The sequence below is a fragment of the Ranitomeya variabilis genome, chromosome 5 (genome assembly GCF_051348905.1).
Source record: "Ranitomeya variabilis isolate aRanVar5 chromosome 5, aRanVar5.hap1, whole genome shotgun sequence".
Lineage (NCBI taxonomy): Eukaryota > Metazoa > Chordata > Amphibia > Anura > Dendrobatidae > Ranitomeya > Ranitomeya variabilis.
The window spans coordinates 42,534,163-42,555,006 of NC_135236.1; the positions used below are offsets into that span (position 1 = coordinate 42,534,163).

At 36.3% G+C, this 20,844-nt stretch overlaps 1 protein-coding gene across 3 annotated transcripts in view; it reads left to right on the plus strand.

Annotated features, from left to right (window-relative positions):
- The window catches only part of LOC143774300 (calpain-5-like), a 41,684-nt gene extending 21,757 nt beyond the window's left edge, over positions 1-19,927 (plus strand). For 2 of the 3 annotated variants that reach the window (XM_077261743.1, XM_077261741.1), the window contains 2 exons: positions 15,625-15,736; positions 18,752-19,927. The gene's annotated coding sequence lies outside the window, so the exon portion shown is untranslated. The remainder of the gene's footprint in view (positions 1-15,624; positions 15,737-18,751) is intronic. The other variant, XM_077261744.1, reaches the window with a different exon arrangement.
- The last annotated feature ends 917 nt before the right edge of the window (positions 19,928-20,844 follow it).

The following is a 20,844-nucleotide window of genomic DNA, read 5'->3' on the forward strand; positions in this document are numbered from 1 at the left end:
TAATACTGCCCCTATGTACAAGAATATAACTACTATAATACTGCTCCTATGTACAAGAATATAACTTCTATTATACTGCCCCTATGTACAAGAATATAACTGCTATAATACTGCTCACTATGTACAGGAATATAACTACTATAATACTGCTCTCTATGTACAAGAATATAACTACTATAATACTGCTCACTATGTACAAGAATATAACTACTATAATACTGCCCCTATGTACAAGAATATAACTGCTATAATACTGCTCACTATGTACAGGAATATAACTACTATAATACTGCTCCTATGTACAAGAATATAACTACTATAATACTGCCCCCTATGTACAAGAATATAACTACTATAATACTGCCCCTATGTACAGGAATATAACTACTATAATACTGCCCCTATGTAGAAGAATATAGCTACTATAATACTGCCCCTATGTACAAGAATATAACTGCTATAATACTGCTCACTATGTACAGGAATATAACTACTATAATACTGCTCTCTATGTACAAGAATATAACTACTATAATACTGCTCACTATGTACAGGAATATAACTACTATAATACTGCCTCCTATGTACAAGAATATAAGTACTATAATACTGCCAATATGTACAGGAATATAACTACTATAATACTGCCCCTATGTACAAGAATATAAGTACTATAATACTGCTGCTATGTACAAGAATATAACTGCTATAATACTGCTCACTATGTACAGGAATATAACTACTATAATACTGCCTCCTATGTACAAGAATATAACTACTATAATACTGCTCCTATGTACAAGAATATAACTTCTATTATACTGCCCCTATGTACAAGAATATAACTGCTATAATACTGCTCACTATGTACAGGAATATAACTACTATAATACTGCCTCCTATGTACAAGAATATAACTACTATAATACTGCCCCTATGTACAAGAATATAACTACTATAATACTGCTCCTATGTACAAGAATATAACTTCTATTATACTGCCCCTATGTACAAGAATATAACTGCTATAATACTGCTCACTATGTACAGGAATATAACTACTATAATACTGCTCTCTATGTACAAGAATATAACTACTATAATACTGCTCACTATGTACAAGAATATAACTACTATAATACTGCTCTCTATGTACAAGAATATAACTACTATAATACTGCTCACTATGTACAGGAATATAACTACTATAATACTGCTCCTATGTACAAGAATATAACTACTATAATACTGCCCCTATGTACAAGAATATAACTACTATAATACTGCTCACTATGTACAGGAATATAACTACTATAATACTGCTCCTATGTACAAGAATATAACTACTATAATACTGCCCCTATGTACAAGAATATAACTACTATAATACTGCTCACTATGTACAGGAATATAACTACTATAATACTGCCTCCTATGTACAAGAATATAACTACTATAATACTGCCCCTATGTACAAGAATATAAGTACTATAATACTGCTCCTATGTACAAGAATATAACTTCTATTATACTGCCCCTATGTACAAGAATATAACTACTATAATACTGCTCCTATGTACAAGAATATAACTACTATAATACTGCTCCTATGTACAGGAATATAACTACTATTATACTGCCCCTATGTACAAGAATATAACTACTATAATACTGCCCCATATACAAGAATATAACTACTATAGTACTGCCCCTATGTACAAGAATATAACTACTATAATACTGCCCCCTATGTACAAGAATATAGCTACTATAATACTGCCCCTATGTAACTATGTACTATAATACTGCCCCTATTTACAAGAATATAACTACTATAATACTGCCCCCTATGTACAAGAATATAACTACTATAATACTACTCCTATGTACAAGATTATAACTACTATAATACTGCCCCCTATGTATAAGAATATAACTACTATAATACTGCTCTCTATGTACAAGAATATAACTACTATAATACTGCCCCTATGTACAAGAATATAACTACTATAATACTGCTCCCTATGTACAAGAATATAACTACTGTAATACTGCTCCTATGTACAAGAATATTACTATAATACTGCTCCTATGTACAAGGATATAACTACTATAATACTGCCCCTATGTACAAGAATATAATTACTATAATACTGCTCCTATGTACAAGAATATAACTACTATAATACTGCCCCCTATGTACAAGAATAAAACTACTATAATACTGCCCCCTATGTACAAGAATATAACTACTATAATACTGCCCCCTATGTACAAGAATATAGCTACTATAATACTGCCCCTATGTAACTATGTACTATAATACTGCCCCTATTTACAAGAATATAACTACTATAATACTGCTCCTATGTACAAGAATATAACTACTATAATACTGCTCCTATGTACAAGAATATAACTACTATAATACTGCTCCTATGTACAAGAATATAACTACTATAATACTGCCCCTATGTACAAGAATATAACTACTATAATACTGCCCTTATGTACAAGAATATAACTACTATAATACTGCCCCCTATGTACAAGAATATAACTACTATAATACTACTCCTATGTACAAGATTATAACTACTATAATACTGCCCCTATGTACAAGAATATAACTACTATAATACTGCCCCTATGTACAAGAATATAACTACTATAATACTGCCCCTATGTACAAGAATATAACTACTATAATACTGCTCCTATGTACAAGAATATAACTACTATAATACTGCCCCTATGTACAAGAATATAACTACTATAATACTGCTCCTATGTACAAGAATATAACTACTATAATACTGCCCCTATGTACAAGAATATAACTACTATAATACTGCTCCTATGTACAAGAATATAACTACTATAATACTGCTCACTATGTACAGGAATATAACTACTATAATACTGCTCCTATGTACAAGAATATAACTACTATAATACTGCCTCCTATGTACAAGAATATAACTACTATAATACTGCTCACTATGTACAGGAATATAACTACTATAATACTGCTCCTATGTACAAGAATATAACTACTATAATACTGCCCCTATGTACAAGAATATAACTACTATAATACTGCTCACTATGTACAGGAATATAACTACTATAATACTGCTCCTATGTACAAGAATATAACTACTATAATACTGCCTCCTATGTACAAGAATATAACTGCTATAATACTGCCCCTATGTACAAGAATATAACTACTATAATACTGCCCCTATATACAAGAATATAATTACTATAATACTGCTCCTATGTACAAGAATATAACTACTATAATACTGCTCCTATGTACAAGAATATAACTACTATAATACTGCTCCTATGTACAAGAATATAACTACTATAATACTGCCCCTATGTACAAGAATATAACTACTATAATACTGCCCTTATGTACAAGAATATAACTACTATAATACTGCCCCCTATGTACAAGAATATAACTACTATAATACTACTCCTATGTACAAGATTATAACTACTATAATACTGCCCCTATGTACAAGAACATAACTACTATAATACTGCCCTTATGTATAAGAATATAACTACTATAATACTGCTCTCTATGTACAAGAATATAACTACTATAATACTGCCCCTATGTACAAGAATATAACTACTATAATACTGCTCCCTATGTACAAGAATATAACTACTGTAATACTGCTCCTATGTACAAGAATATTACTATAATACTGCTCCTATGTACAAGGATATAACTACTATAATACTGCCCCTATGTACAAGAATATAATTACTATAATACTGCTCCTATGTACAAGAATATAACTACTATAATACTGCTCCTATGTACAAGAATATAACTACTATAATACTGCCCCCTATGTACAAGAATATAACTACTATAATACTGCCCCCTATGTACAAGAATATAACTACTATAATACTACTCCTATGTACAAGAATATAGCTACTATAATACTGCTCCTATGTACAAGAATATAACTACTATAATACTACTCCTATGTACAAGAATATAACTACTATAATACTGCTCCTATGTACAAGAATATAACTACTATAATACTGCCCCCTATGTACAAGAATATAACTACTATAATACTGCCCCCTATGTACAAGAATATAACTACTATAATACTGCCCCCTATGTACAAGAATATAGCTACTATAATACTGCCCCTATGTAACTATGTACTATAATACTGCCCCTATTTACAAGAATATAACTACTATAATACTGCTCCTATGTACAAGAATATAACTACTATAATACTGCTCCTATGTACAAGAATATAACTACTATAATACTGCTCCTATGTACAAGAATATAACTACTATAATACTGCCCCTATGTACAAGAATATAACTACTATAATACTGCCCTTATGTACAAGAATATAACTACTATAATACTGCCCCCTATGTACAAGAATATAACTACTATAATACTGCTCCTATGTACAAGATTATAACTACTATAATACTGCCCCTATGTACAAGAACATAACTACTATAATACTGCCCCTATGTACAAGAATATAACTACTATAATACTGTCCCTATGTACAAGAATATAACTACTATAATACTGCTCCTATGTACAAGAATATAACTACTATAATACTGCCCCTATGTACAAGAATATAACTACTATAATACTGCTCCTATGTACAAGAATATAACTACTATAATACTGTCCCTATGTACAAGAATATAACTACTATAATACTGCTCCTATGTACAAGATTATAACTACTATAATACTGCCTCCTATGTACAAGAATATAACTGCTATAATACTGCCCCTATGTACAAGAATATAACTACTATAATACTGCCCCTATATACAAGAATATAATTACTATAATACTGCTCCTATGTACAAGAATATAACTACTATAATACTGCTCCTATGTACAAGAATATAACTACTATAATACTGCTCCTATGTACAAGAATATAACTAGTATAATACTGCCCCTATGTACAAGAATATAACTACTATAATACTGCCCTTATGTACAAGAATATAACTACTATAATACTGCCCCCTATGTACAAGAATATAACTACTATAATACTACTCCTATGTACAAGATTATAACTACTATAATACTGCCCCTATGTACAAGAACATAACTACTATAATACTGCCCCTATGTACAAGAATATAACTACTATAATACTGTCCCTATGTACAAGAATATAACTACTATAATACTGCTCCTATGTACAAGAATATAACTACTATAATACTGCCCCTATGTACAAGAATATAACTACTATAATACTGCTCCTATGTACAAGAATATAACTACTATAATACTGCTCCTATGTACAAGAATATAACTACTATAATACTGCCCCTATGTACAAGAATATAACTACTATAATACTGCTCACTATGTACAGGAATATAACTACTATAATACTGCTCCTATGTACAAGAATATAACTACTATAATACTGCCTCCTATGTACAAGAATATAACTACTATAATACTGCTCACTATGTACAGGAATATAACTACTATAATACTGCTCCTATGTACAAGAATATAACTACTATAATACTGCCCCTATGTACAAGAATATAACTACTATAATACTGCTCACTATGTACAGGAATATAACTACTATAATACTGCTCCTATGTACAAGAATATAACTACTATAATACTGCCCCTATGTACAAGAATATAACTACTATAATACTGCTCACTATGTACAGGAATATAACTACTATAATACTGCCTCCTATGTACAAGAATATAACTACAATAATACTGCCCCTATGTACAAGAATATAACTACTATAATACTGCTCCTATGTACAAGAATATAACTTCTATTATACTGCCCCTATGTACAAGAATATAACTGCTATAATACTGCTCACTATGTACAGGAATATAACTACTATAATACTGCCTCCTATGTACAAGAATATAACTACTATAATACTGCCCCTATGTACAAGAATATAACTACTATAATACTGCTCCTATGTACAAGAATATAACTTCTATTATACTGCCCCTATGTACAAGAATATAACTGCTAAAATACTGCTCACTATGTACAGGAATATAACTACTATAATACTGCCTCCTATGTACAAGAATATAACTACTATAATACTGCCCCTATGTACAAGAATATAACTACTATAATACTGCTCCTATGTACAAGAATATAACTTCTATTATACTGCCCCTATGTACAAGAATATAACTGCTATAATACTGCTCACTATGTACAGGAATATAACTACTATAATACTGCTCTCTATGTACAAGAATATAACTACTATAATACTGCTCACTATGTACAAGAATATAACTACTATAATACTGCCCCTATGTACAAGAATATAACTGCTATAATACTGCTCACTATGTACAGGAATATAACTACTATAATACTGCCCCTATGTAGAAGAATATAGCTACTATAATACTGCCCCTATGTACAAGAATATAACTGCTATAATACTGCGCACTATGTACAGGAATATAACTACTATAATACTGCTCTCTATGTACAAGAATATAACTACTATAATACTGCTCACTATGTACAGGAATATAACTACTATAATACTGCTCCTATGTACAAGAATATAACTACTATAATACTGCCCCTATGTACAAGAATATAACTACTATAATACTGCTCACTATGTACAGGAATATAACTACTATAATACTGCTCCTATGTACAAGAATATAACTACTATAATACTGCCCCTATGTACAAGAATATAACTACTATAATACTGCTCACTATGTACAGGAATATAACTACTATAATACTGCCTCCTATGTACAAGAATATAACTACTATAATACTGCCCCTATGTACAAGAATATAACTACTATAATACTGCTCCTATGTACAAGAATATAACTTCTATTATACTGCCCCTATGTACAAGAATATAACTGCTATAATACTGCTCACTATGTACAGGAATATAACTACTATAATACTGCCTCCTATGTACAAGAATATAACTACTATAATACTGCCCCTATGTACAAGAATATAACTACTATAATACTGCTCCTATGTACAAGAATATAACTTCTATTATACTGCCCCTATGTACAAGAATATAACTGCTATAATACTGCTCACTATGTACAGGAATATAACTACTATAATACTGCTCTCTATGTACAAGAATATAACTACTATAATACTGCTCACTATGTACAAGAATATAACTACTATAATACTGCCCCTATGTACAAGAATATAACTGCTATAATACTGCTCACTATGTACAGGAATATAACTACTATAATACTGCTCCTATGTACAAGAATATAACTACTATAATACTGCCCCCTATGTACAAGAATATAACTACTATAATACTGCCCCTATGTACAGGAATATAACTACTATAATACTGCTCCTATGTACAAGAATATAACTACTATAATACTGCCCCTATGTAGAAGAATATAGCTACTATAATACTGCCCCTATGTACAAGAATATAACTGCTATAATACTGCTCACTATGTACAGGAATATAACTACTATAATACTGCTCTCTATGTACAAGAATATAACTACTATAATACTGCTCACTATGTACAGGAATATAACTACTATAATACTGCCTCCTATGTACAAGAATATAAGTGCTATAATACTGCCAATATGTACAGGAATATAACTACTATAATACTGCCCCTATGTACAAGAATATAACTACTATAATACTGCCCCTATGTACAAGAATATAAGTACTATAATACTGCTGCTATGTACAAGAATATAACTGCTATAATACTGCTCACTATGTACAGGAATATAACTACTATAATACTGCCTCCTATGTACAAGAATATAACTACTATAATACTGCTCCTATGTACAAGAATATAACTTCTATTATACTGCCCCTATGTACAAGAATATAACTGCTATAATACTGCTCACTATGTACAGGAATATAACTACTATAATACTGCCTCCTATGTACAAGAATATAACTACTATAATACTGCCCCTATGTACAAGAATATAACTACTATAATACTGCTCCTATGTACAAGAATATAACTTCTATTATACTGCCCCTATGTACAAGAATATAACTGCTATAATACTGCTCACTATGTACAGGAATATAACTACTATAATACTGCTCTCTATGTACAAGAATATAACTACTATAATACTGCTCACTATGTACAAGAATATAACTACTATAATACTGCTCTCTATGTACAAGAATATAACTACTATAATACTGCTCACTATGTACAGGAATATAACTACTATAATACTGCTCCTATGTACAAGAATATAACTACTATAATACTGCCCCTATGTACAAGAATATAACTACTATAATACTGCTCACTATGTACAGGAATATAACTACTATAATACTGCTCCTATGTACAAGAATATAACTACTATAATACTGCCCCTATGTACAAGAATATAACTGCTATAATACTGCTCACTATGTACAGGAATATAACTACTATAATACTGCCTCCTATGTACAAGAATATAACTACTATAATACTGCCCCTATGTACAAGAATATAACTACTATAATACTGCTCCTATGTACAAGAATATAACTTCTATTATACTGCCCCTATGTACAAGAATATAACTGCTATAATACTGCTCACTATGTACAGGAATATAACTACTATAATACTGCCTCCTATGTACAAGAATATAACTACTATAATACTGCCCCTATGTACAAGAATATAACTACTATAATACTGCTCCTATGTACAAGAATATAACTTCTATTATACTGCCCCTATGTACAAGAATATAACTGCTATAATACTGCTCACTATGTACAGGAATATAACTACTATAATACTGCTCTCTATGTACAAGAATATAACTACTATAATACTGCTCACTATGTACAAGAATATAACTACTATAATACTGCCCCTATGTACAAGAATATAACTGCTATAATACTGCTCACTATGTACAGGAATATAACTACTATAATACTGCTCCTATGTACAAGAATATAACTACTATAATACTGCCCCCTATGTACAAGAATATAACTACTATAATACTGCCCCTATGTAGAAGAATATAGCTACTATAATACTGCCCCTATGTACAAGAATATAACTGCTATAATACTGCTCACTATGTACAGGAATATAACTACTATAATACTGCTCTCTATGTACAAGAATATAACTACTATAATACTGCTCACTATGTACAGGAATATAACTACTATAATACTGCCTCCTATGTACAAGAATATAAGTACTATAATACTGCCAATATGTACAGGAATATAACTACTATAATACTGCCCCTATGTACAAGAATATAACTACTATAATACTGCCCCTATGTACAAGAATATAAGTACTATAATACTGCTGCTATGTACAAGAATATAACTGCTATAATACTGCTCACTATGTACAGGAATATAACTACTATAATACTGCCTCCTATGTACAAGAATATAACTACTATAATACTGCTCCTATGTACAAGAATATAACTTCTATTATACTGCCCCTATGTACAAGAATATAACTGCTATAATACTGCTCACTATGTACAGGAATATAACTACTATAATACTGCCTCCTATGTACAAGAATATAACTACTATAATACTGCCCCTATGTACAAGAATATAACTACTATAATACTGCTCCTATGTACAAGAATATAACTTCTATTATACTGCCCCTATGTACAAGAATATAACTGCTATAATACTGCTCACTATGTACAGGAATATAACTACTATAATACTGCTCTCTATGTACAAGAATATAACTACTATAATACTGCTCACTATGTACAAGAATATAACTACTATAATACTGCTCTCTATGTACAAGAATATAACTACTATAATACTGCTCACTATGTACAGGAATATAACTACTATAATACTGCTCCTATGTACAAGAATATAACTACTATAATACTGCCCCTATGTACAAGAATATAACTACTATAATACTGCTCACTATGTACAGGAATATAACTACTATAATACTGCTCCTATGTACAAGAATATAACTACTATAATACTGCCCCTATGTACAAGAATATAACTACTATAATACTGCTCACTATGTACAGGAATATAACTACTATAATACTGCCTCCTATGTACAAGAATATAACTACTATAATACTGCCCCTATGTACAAGAATATAAGTACTATAATACTGCTCCTATGTACAAGAATATAACTTCTATTATACTGCCCCTATGTACAAGAATATAACTGCTATAATACTGCTCACTATGTACAGGAATATAACTACTATAATACTGCCTCCTATGTACAAGAATATAACTACTATAATACTGCCCCTATGTACAAGAATATAACTACTATAATACTGCTCCTATGTACAAGAATATAACTTCTATTATACTGCCCCTATGTACAAGAATATAACTGCTATAATACTGCTCACTATGTACAGGAATATAACTACTATAATACTGCTCTCTATGTACAAGAATATAACTACTATAATACTGCTCACTATGTACAAGAATATAACTACTATAATACTGCCCCTATGTACAAGAATATAACTGCTATAATACTGCTCACTATGTACAGGAATATAACTACTATAATACTGCTCCTATGTACAAGAATATAACTACTATAATACTGCCCCCTATGTACAAGAATATAACTACTATAATACTGCCCCTATGTACAGGAATATAACTACTATAATACTGCTCCTATATACAAGAATATAACTACTATAATACTGCCCCTATGTAGAAGAATATAGCTACTATAATACTGCCCCTATGTACAAGAATATAACTGCTATAATACTGCTCACTATGTACAGGAATATAACTACTATAATACTGCTCCTATGTACAAGAATATAACTACTATAATACTGCCCCTATATACAGAATATAACTACTATAATACTGCCCCTATTTACAAGAATATAACTACTATAATACTGCTCTCTATGTACAAGAATATAACTACTATAATACTGCTCACTATGTACAGGAATATAACTACTATAATACTGCCTCCTATGTACAAGAATATAAGTACTATAATACTGCCAATATGTACAGGAATATAACTACTATAATACTGCCCCTATGTACAAGAATATAAGTACTATAATACTGCCCCTATGTACAAGAATATAAGTACTATAATACTGCTGCTATGTACAATTATATACAGGTGCTTCTCAAAATTAGAATATCATCAAAAAGTTAATATTATTTCAGATCTTCAATACAAAAAGTGAAACTCATCTACTATATAATTGTCTAAGGGTCACTTCTGTCTTTCTCTCTGTGTGTCTGTCACGGAAATCCCAAGTCGCTGATTTTGCCGCGACCAATCAGCGACGGGCACAGTCCGGTGGCAAAATGGCTGCTCCTTACTCCCCTGCCGTCAGTGCCTGCTCTATACTCCCCTCCAGTCAGTGCTCACACAGGGTTAATGGCAGAATTAACGGACCGCATTATGCCACGGTGTAACGCACTCCGTTAACGCTGCTATTAACCCTGTGTGACCAACTTTTTACTATTGATGCTGCCTAGGCCCTCAAAAACCTGGAGCCGGCCCTGGCTTCACTGATTGTTCGTGGCCGGGCATGACTAATCAGTGACAGTTGCAGTCCACCCGCGAATTGGCGCGGAATTGCTGCTGCACCTCTGACCTTCTGTCTCTTCCCCACTATCCCATAGAATGTAAGTCCGCAAGGACAGGGTCTCTTTCCCCTCTGTACCAGTCTGTCATTGTAAACTTGTTTACTGTAAATGATATCCATAACTTTGTATGTAACCCCTTTCTCATGCACAGCACCATGGAATTAATGGTGCTATATAAATAAATAATAATAATAATAATAATAATTTGAACCACGCTTCGCTAATTGTTCGCGCCCGGCCGGCCGAATCCTGTGTATAAATTGCATTATTCTGAAAACTTCATAAATAAACTACATACATATTCTAGAATACCCGATGCGTTAGAATCGGGCCACCATCTAGTATATTATATAGAGTCATTACAGACAGAGTGATCTATTTCACATGTTTATTTCTGTTAATGTTGATGATTATGGCTTACAGCCAATGAAAACCCAAAAGTCATTATCTCAGTAAATTAGAATAATTAACAATAAACATCTGTAAAGGCTCCCTAAGTGTTTATAAAGTCTGGTTCAGGAGCTCCACAATCATGGGGAAGACTGCTGACCTGACGGATGTCTAGAAGGCAGTCACTGACACACTCCACAAGGAGGGTAAGCCACAAAAGGTCATTGCTAAAGAAGCCGGCTGTTCACAGAGTGCTGTATCCAAGCATATTAATGGAGAGAGTGGAAGGAAAAAGTGCGGTAGAAAAAGGTGCACAAATAACTGGGATAACCGCAGCCTTGAAAGGATTGTTAAGAAAAGGCCATTCAAAAATTTGGGGGAGATTCACAAGGAGTGGACTGCTGCTGGAGTCATTGCTCCAAGAACCACCACACACAGATGTCTCCAGAACATGGACTACAAGTGTCACATTCCTTGTGTCAGCCACTCATGACCCATAGACAACGCCAGAAGAGTCTTATCTGGGCCAAGGAGAAAAAGAACTGGACTGTTGTCAGTGGTCCAAGGTGTTGTTTTCAGATGAAAGTAAATGTTGCATTTCATTTGGAAATCAAGGTTCCAGAGTCTGGAGGAAGAGTGGAGAGAGGCCACAATCCAAGCTGCTGGAGGTCTAGTGTGAAGTGTCCACAATCAGTGATGGTTTGGGGAGCCATGTCATCTGCTGGTGTAGGTCCACTGGGTTTTATCAAGACCAAAATCAGTGCAGCCTTCTACCAGGAAATGTTAGAGCACTTCATGCTTCCCTCTTCCGACAAGCTTTTTGGTGATGCAAATGTCATTCTCCAGCAGGACTTGGCCCCTGTCCACACTGCCAAAAGTACCAATACCTGCCAATACCTGGTTAACAAACAACAGTATCACTGGGCTTGATTGGCAGCAAACTCACCTGATCTGAACCCCATAGAAAATCTACAGAGTATTGTCAAGAGGAAGATGAGACACCAGACCCAACAATGCAGATGAGCTGAAGGCTGCTATCAAAGCAACCTGGGCTTCCATAACCCCTCAAGCGTGCCACAGGCTGATCGCCTCCATGCCACGCCGCATTGATGCAGTAATTGATTTCAGTAGGCCAATATTTCGGATTTTAAAATCATTTTTTCAAGGTGGTGTTATAAAGTATTCTAATTTACTGAGATAATGACTTTTGGGTTTTCATTGGCTCTAAGCCATAATCATCAACATTAACAGAAATAAACACGTGAAATAGATCACTCTGTGTAATGACTCTATAGAATATAGGAGTTTCACTTTTTGTATTGAAGAACTGAAGTAAATTAACTTTTTGATAATATTATAATTTACTGAGAAGCCCCTGTAACTTTACAGATATAAATATGTAGCTGTAGCAAATCCAAAATACGTAGATACTCCAGCTTCGATAAAATTGGTAAAGTCTTTATTTTTCCAAAGTGGTTAAAATATGATCCTTACAAACAATGGACCACATAGGTGCTTATAAAGAAATTTAGCAACGCGTTTCGACCTTATCGGTCTTACTCATGCCTAAGTCAAAGCAGGAATGACATTTCATATATAGAGCTCATGGTTTAAGATTATTTTCCGCATTTTTTGATGTACTAGATACCAGCATATCCTCTCTGCATTTATGGTCCACTATATTTGTGGCTCTCTCTAATGTCCAGTTTGGACTTTTAATTTATTTTTTAATTTTTGAAATTCCTTTAGTTTGTCTTCCTCCTGACTGCAGTTACGTTTTAACCTAGTGAGTTCCCCCACAGGTATGGACTTGATGGTGTGGGCTGGGTGGCTGCTATTCGCGTGTAAGATTGTATTTCCACTAACTGGTTTCGTATGGGTACGACTAATAACATATTTGTATTATAAGTCAATTAAGTGTAGATATCTGCAGGACCTATATGGTGGATCATGTGACTCTTAAGGGGCGGGTCTTAAACCATGAGCTCTATATATGAAATGTCATTCCTGCTTTGACTTAGGCATGAGTAAGACCGATAAGGTCGAAACGCGTTGCTAAATTTCTTTATAAGCACCTATGTGGTCCATTGTTTGTAAGAATCTTATTTTAACCACTTTGGAAAAATATAGACTTTACCAATTTTATCGAAGCTGGAGTATCTACGTATTTTGGATTTGCTACTGATGTTCTACGTCTGGGTCAGGACGGACTCCTCTGCTTCGTGCTTTTGGTCTGGTTGGTGAGCTGGCTGCGGCTTTTTAGCCGTTTTTTTGTTTGTGCTTTATAAATATGTAGCTGTTGATGTATTTTGCTATATAATTGGTCATACTCATTGTGAAGGAAACCCCATTCCTCCCACGTCACCAATCCATGATGTAACTACACAGGCACAGCTCTCCGGCGCCCCCTTTGTCTCTCAGGTCAGTAAGGGAACTGCACCTAGAGCAAATGGCCGCTGGGGAGACTGCCCTGTTACCCACGCTGGGTAATCTAAGATTCGCAATCAGAGTAAAAGGATCAGCCCAAAATTAATTTATGATTTAATTGCCTTAATATACAGTGAAAATATATCAAGAGTTACAGTCAGAGTAAAATATAACAATCATAAGACAAGGCTTAGAGGTATAAAGCTGGAGGTCAATTTACCAGGTTGAAGGTCGCTTGTGGAAGCCGGGGGGCTTAGCGTTCCGCAGGTCCAAGACTTAGTTGCCGGGCAGCCCCCAGAAAGCGTGTGCTTGCTCCCCTCTGGCTGGCATACCCTCTCCCTTACTTCCTTAGTCATCTTCTGTTCTGACCCACTCTGAGGGTCCCAGCTCTTAACCCTGCTGTGTCCCTCCCCCCTGTACCTGGGCGGGCTAAGAATCTCCACCCCTCAGCTTCCCTGCAAGATCTGTATCCAATATCTAATAAATGGGATAACTTCTCTCAGGATGATCAGATCAGCACACGGGCGGTACCAGCGCACGAGGTTTGTTCTGCCGGTCGCACGGGGACCAAACCTGGACCCATTCGGTCGCTGTGGGAGGCTGATCTCCATATCTCAGAGTCCAGAACTCCCATGGACCTGGGAGTTGCACTGTCAGATGTGCAATTTCTTTAGGGCGAGGGGGATATTTTTTATGAGCCTGTACCTTGGACAATGCGTCCATAATTCACGATTCCATGTTGGAGACGGTTCGACTGGAAGGCCACAATAGACGTGTATCCTGTGGCCACTTGACATGCGTGCTTTAATTGAGCCCCCAGGTGTCTCCTTGTCCCCTGCTGGTGTCGCTTCCTCATTGAGCTTTGAAGTGCCTTCTGCCTGCTACACTGAGCTTAATTCCATTACCATGCTAAAAGGAACTTTATTCATGAGAAAAGGTGGGGGCCAGGAGCACTCATCTCTGCAGACCTGTGACCAGGAGACAAAAAGGAGTCACGCCAATCTCTGTTAGTATGCCCGTATCCAAGATGGCGGCTGCTCCCTCATCACACTCATTATCTATTCTTTCCCCAGATGTGAACACGTTCCGGTATGCCGTCCTGGGGACATTATTGGTCGGAGGATTTTTTGCTCTCGGTTCTTTTGTCCTCATTTGTCATATCTGTTGGATAAGGAAGGTTTCCCGGTAAGGTCTTGCGATGCTACTCACGGTTTAGGACTTTTTGTCTTCTTTTATTATTGAAGTGTTGATGTTTGTGGTAAATGAGGACATGTATTATCTGACCTGAATTATAAGCTGCCAGGAGAAAGCATTTAGGAGCTAACGCCAAATCCGTATATGCAGGGGCCATATCTGGCGGTTGTTTTTCTATAACGCTCCTCGAGGTGAAAAATGGGAGAGTTATTGTTCGTTTTTTAGATATAATAATACTTTTGTGTCAGGGTGTAAGACATGTGTATTGTATTATTTTTTTTACCAGGAAAATGACTGATTAGATTTTTACTACCTTGTGGGTGGGGGATGGACTTTCTGTACTTTGAAATTACCACACCAAGAAGTAAAAGTCGTGAAAATCACTGGATGGAGACATTTCTGATCTGCAAATGGTGGAAAAATAAAGAGAGCATTTTCAGAACATCTCAATTTGCCGACTAATGACGTCCCAGATGTGTTTGATGGGAGCACATCGGGGACGTCATTGATCGGTGATTACACAGAAGCTGCCAGCAGCGGATCTTGATGATTTGTACATTCAGCAGCAGAACCTTCCTCAAACAACCATTAATAACCTCAGAGATTGCAGCCTAGGTTGGAAGTGCCGGGATTTCTGTACGTGACTCAGATTCAAGACTGAAGAAACCCAGATGTTCTGATAATGTAGTTTCCTTTTTTATCATTTGCAGATCAGTAAGGTCTCCATCCTGTGATTTCCATGACTTTTAATTCTTGGTGTGGTAATTAATTACAAATGTTGAGAATTGTATTTATATGGCAGTAATGCAGTTTACAGTGGTTACAGAAAGTATTCAGACCTCTTTACATTTTTGACTGTTTCATTGCAGCCATTTGGTAAATTCAAAAAAGTTCATTATTTTTCTCATTAATGTACACTCTGCACCCCATCTTCACTGAAAAAAAACCCAGAAATGTAGAAATTTTTACAAATTTATTAAAAAGGAAAAACTGAAATATCACATGGTCATAAGTATTCAGCCCCTTTGCTCAGTATTGAGTAGAAGCCCCTTTGAGCTAGTACAGCCATGAGTCTTCTTGGGAATGATGCAACAAGTTTTTCCCCCCTGGATTTGGGGATCCTCGGCCATTCTTCCTTGCAGATCCTCTCCAGTTCTGTCAGGTTGGATGGTGAACGTTGGTGGACAGCCATTTTCAGGTCTCTCCAGAGATGCTCCATTGGGTTTAGGTCAGGGCTCTGGCTGGGCCAGTCAAGAATGGTCACAGAGTTGTTCTGAAGCCGCTCCTTTCTTATTTTAGCTGTGTACTTAGGGTCATTGTCTTGTTGGAAGGTAAACCTTCAGCCAAGTCTGAGGTCCAGAGCACTCTGGAAGAGGTTTTCATCCACGATATCTCTGTACTTGGCCTTTCAGGTTTCCTTCAATGACAACCAGTCGTCCTGTCCCTGCAGCTGAAAAACACCCCCATAGCATGATGCTGCCACCACCATGTTTCACTGTTGGGATTGTATTGGGCAGGTGATGAGCAGTGCCTGGTTTTCTCCACACATACCGCTTAGAATTATCACCAAAAAGGTCTATCTTCGTCTCATCAGACCAGAGAATCTTATTTCTCATAGTCTGGGAGTCCTTCATGTGTTTTATTAGCAAACTCTATGCGGCTTTCATATGTCTTGCACTGAGAAGAGGATTCCGTCGGGTCACTCTGCCATAAAGGCCTGACTGGTGGAGGGCTGCAGTGATAGTTGACTTTGTGGAACTTTCTCCCATCTCCCTACTGCATCTCTGGAGCACAGCCACAGTGATCTTGGGGTTCTTCTTTACCTCTCTCACCAAGGCTCTTTTCCCACGAGTGCTCAGTTTGGCTGGACGGCCAGGTCTAGGAAGACTTCTGGTGGTCCCAAACTTCTTCCATTTAAGGATTATGGAGACCACTGTGCTCTTAGGAACCTTGAGTACTGCAGAAATTCTGTTGAAACCTTGGCCAGATCTGTGCCTTGCCACAATTCTGTCTCTGAGCTCCTTGGCCAGTTCCTTTGACCTCATGATTCTCATTTGGTCTGACATGCACTGTGAGCTGTGAGGTCTTATATAGACAGGTGTGCGCCTTTCCAAATCAAGTCCTATCTGTTTATTTAAACACAGCTGGACTCCAATGAAGGAGTAGAACCATCTCAAGGAGGATCACAAGGAAATGGCGAGCATGTGACTTAAATATAAGTGTCTGAGTAAAGGGTCTGAATACCTATGACCATGAGAGATTTCAGTTTTTCTTTTTTATTAAATTTGCAAAAATTTCTACATTTCTAACTCTAACCTTAGAACTCACACTTACCCTATCTCTTGCTCTAACCTTAGCAATTGCCCTAACCCTGACACTCTGCCTAAACATAGCACTTGCCCAAACTCTTGTACTTACACTAACCGTAGCACCCGTCCTAATCCTAGAACTTGCCCTAACTCTAGAGCTTGCCCTAACTCTAGAACTTGCCCTAAACCTAGCACTTGCCCAACCCTGGCACTCAGTGTAACCCTGGCACTCAATGTAACCCTGGCACTCAATGTAACCCTGGCACTCGCCCTGACCCCAACACTCGCCCTGACCCCGGCACTCGCCCTAAACCTTGTACTCACCCTAACCCTAGCACTTCTAGCACTTGTCATAACCCTGGCAATCGCCGTGACCCTAGCACTTTCCCTAACACTATCTCTTGCTCTAACCTTAGTACTTGCCCTAAAGCTGGTTATGGTTAGAAAAATGCAAACAGATAAAATTAGCTAATGAAGATAATATTGCATCTTGTGCAGTGCACCGATATTGACTTCATTTATTACCTGCTCAGCTTTCTTATTTCAGGCGTTGGCTTTGCAGAGTGCAGCAGCCAATGACAAACTCATCTTGACTACTGCGCTCTGCATATTAGATGTTGAAGCTCCAGGCTATGTATAATGCTACTGTACTGTTACTATGTGGGTGCCTTGGCTAACCTATGTTATATTTCCATAGTAGAAACTTCAATTTACGAAGTACAAGACATCAAGTGTTGACTAGAAGTGACAGATCCCAAGTGCCCTACAGAAGAACTTCACCCTCCATGAACCTCGCATATGAGCCTCCTCACGATACCGATCTCCAAGATGACACTCCACCAAGCTCCAGGGCTCATATCCTGCTATCAAATGAGGATCTACCACCAAGAAACCCTACTCTGAACAGTCACTGGGCTTCTGAAGACCTTTCTCCAATAAATCCTTCATTTCGTAATGTCACACCTCTGAGGCACCATGCCATACATGAAGTCTTACCCAACCCACACCAAATCTATAGTAATATTCAAAATCGCAACAAGCAATACACAAAAGAACGCCATGTCAAAAGCTTGCAGATTGAACCAACCATAAACCAACATCACCCTGAGGTGTTCTCATATAAAGGTACAGACTCTTCGTCATGCATACCACATTACCATGCAAATTCATGCCCTTGGTTATACAAGGGTACATCTTTTTCCACAGGAAATACTACTCTACATCCATCCAGATTAAATAATCCAAGGACACCAGAATCTCCCTTCTCGACCATCAATCCCATGTACCATAGTGGGGCGGGTTGGGCTTCACATCTTAACAATCCCCCTCCAAAGTATGAAGCTTCCATGAACTTTTGAAAAACTATCATTTTGTAGGAATTTTGTAGATACTCATAATATTGACTTTGAAATGTCATCTGGTGCCAACTGACCAAGGTGAAAGCCTTAATGATAGATACCATTTGGGAGCAATTCTATTCTATTTATGACCCTTCTCCAGACTTGCAAATCTTATTGAGCTTGGAAATGAGCACCTTACCTCTATGCTTCTGTTACTCCGCACACCTGAGCATTGGATTACTTAAAGGACTCATGCACTGGTCAAGGACAGATTTTGTTCAGAATCATTAATGAGAATGCTCAGAGTGTTCAGCCAAATGTATATCTTCTACTGAGAGTGCTCAACTAAGAGAAGATCCTCAACTGAGAGCGGAGTGCACAACCAAGAGAAGATCCTCAGAGTGCTCAACCAAAAAACGATTCTCAAAAGAAAGTGCTCAAACAAGAGAAGATCCTCAACTGAGAGTGAAGTGCACAACCAAGGGAAGATCCTAAACTGAGAGTGGAGTGCTCAACCAAGAGAAGATCCTCAACTAAGACTACTCAACAAAAAAAAAGATTCTCAACTGAGAGTGCTCAACCAAGAGAAGATCCTCAACTAAGAGTGGAGTGCACCACCAAGAGAAGACCCTCAACTGAGACTGCTCAACCAAAAAAAGATTCTCAACTAAGAGTTCTCAACCAAGAGAAGATCCTCAACTGAGAGTGCTCAACCAAAAAAAGATTCTCAACTAAGAGTTCTCAACCAAGAGAAGATCCTCAACTGAGACTGCTCAACCCAAAAAAAATTCTCAAATGAGAGTGTGCAACCAAGAGAAGATCCTCAACTAAGAGTGGAGTGCTCAACCAAGAGAAGATCCTCAACTAAGAGTGGAGTGCTCAACCAAGAGAAGATCTTCAACTGAGATTATTCAACCAAAAAAAGATTCTCAGCTGAGAGTGATCAACCAAGAGAAGATTCTCAACTAAGAGTGCACAACCATAAGATCATCCACTGAGAGTGCTCACCCAAGAGAAGATCATCCATTAAAAGGAAATTCCAGTATGGTGTGTAACATGGGGTTTGTGTGGATGGGTGACACCAGTAGAACTCCACACTCCAATGTAGATTCATTAGAATCATTACCATTTAGTGGAAGGACTTGTTACCAGTATTAATACAGACCACTATTGGCACCCTTTAACCCTGATGCCAGGGTGATGAGATGCCACCTAATGATTGAACATGAAGTGTTCAATAAGTGTTGGGGAAGGTTCAGGTGTCGAGGATACGTGGGTGCGACCAGCTGGGAACTTTTTGGTTTTCTCAGCTTGGGTCTGATCACGATGGATTGTGGTACCAGTTGCAGTTACGAATGTTACAGACCCTCGTTACATTCACTTCTATTCTCATTGTTCTAATAAAATTGTAAAAATAATGTAACCAAAGTCTGAAATATTTTGGGGGGTG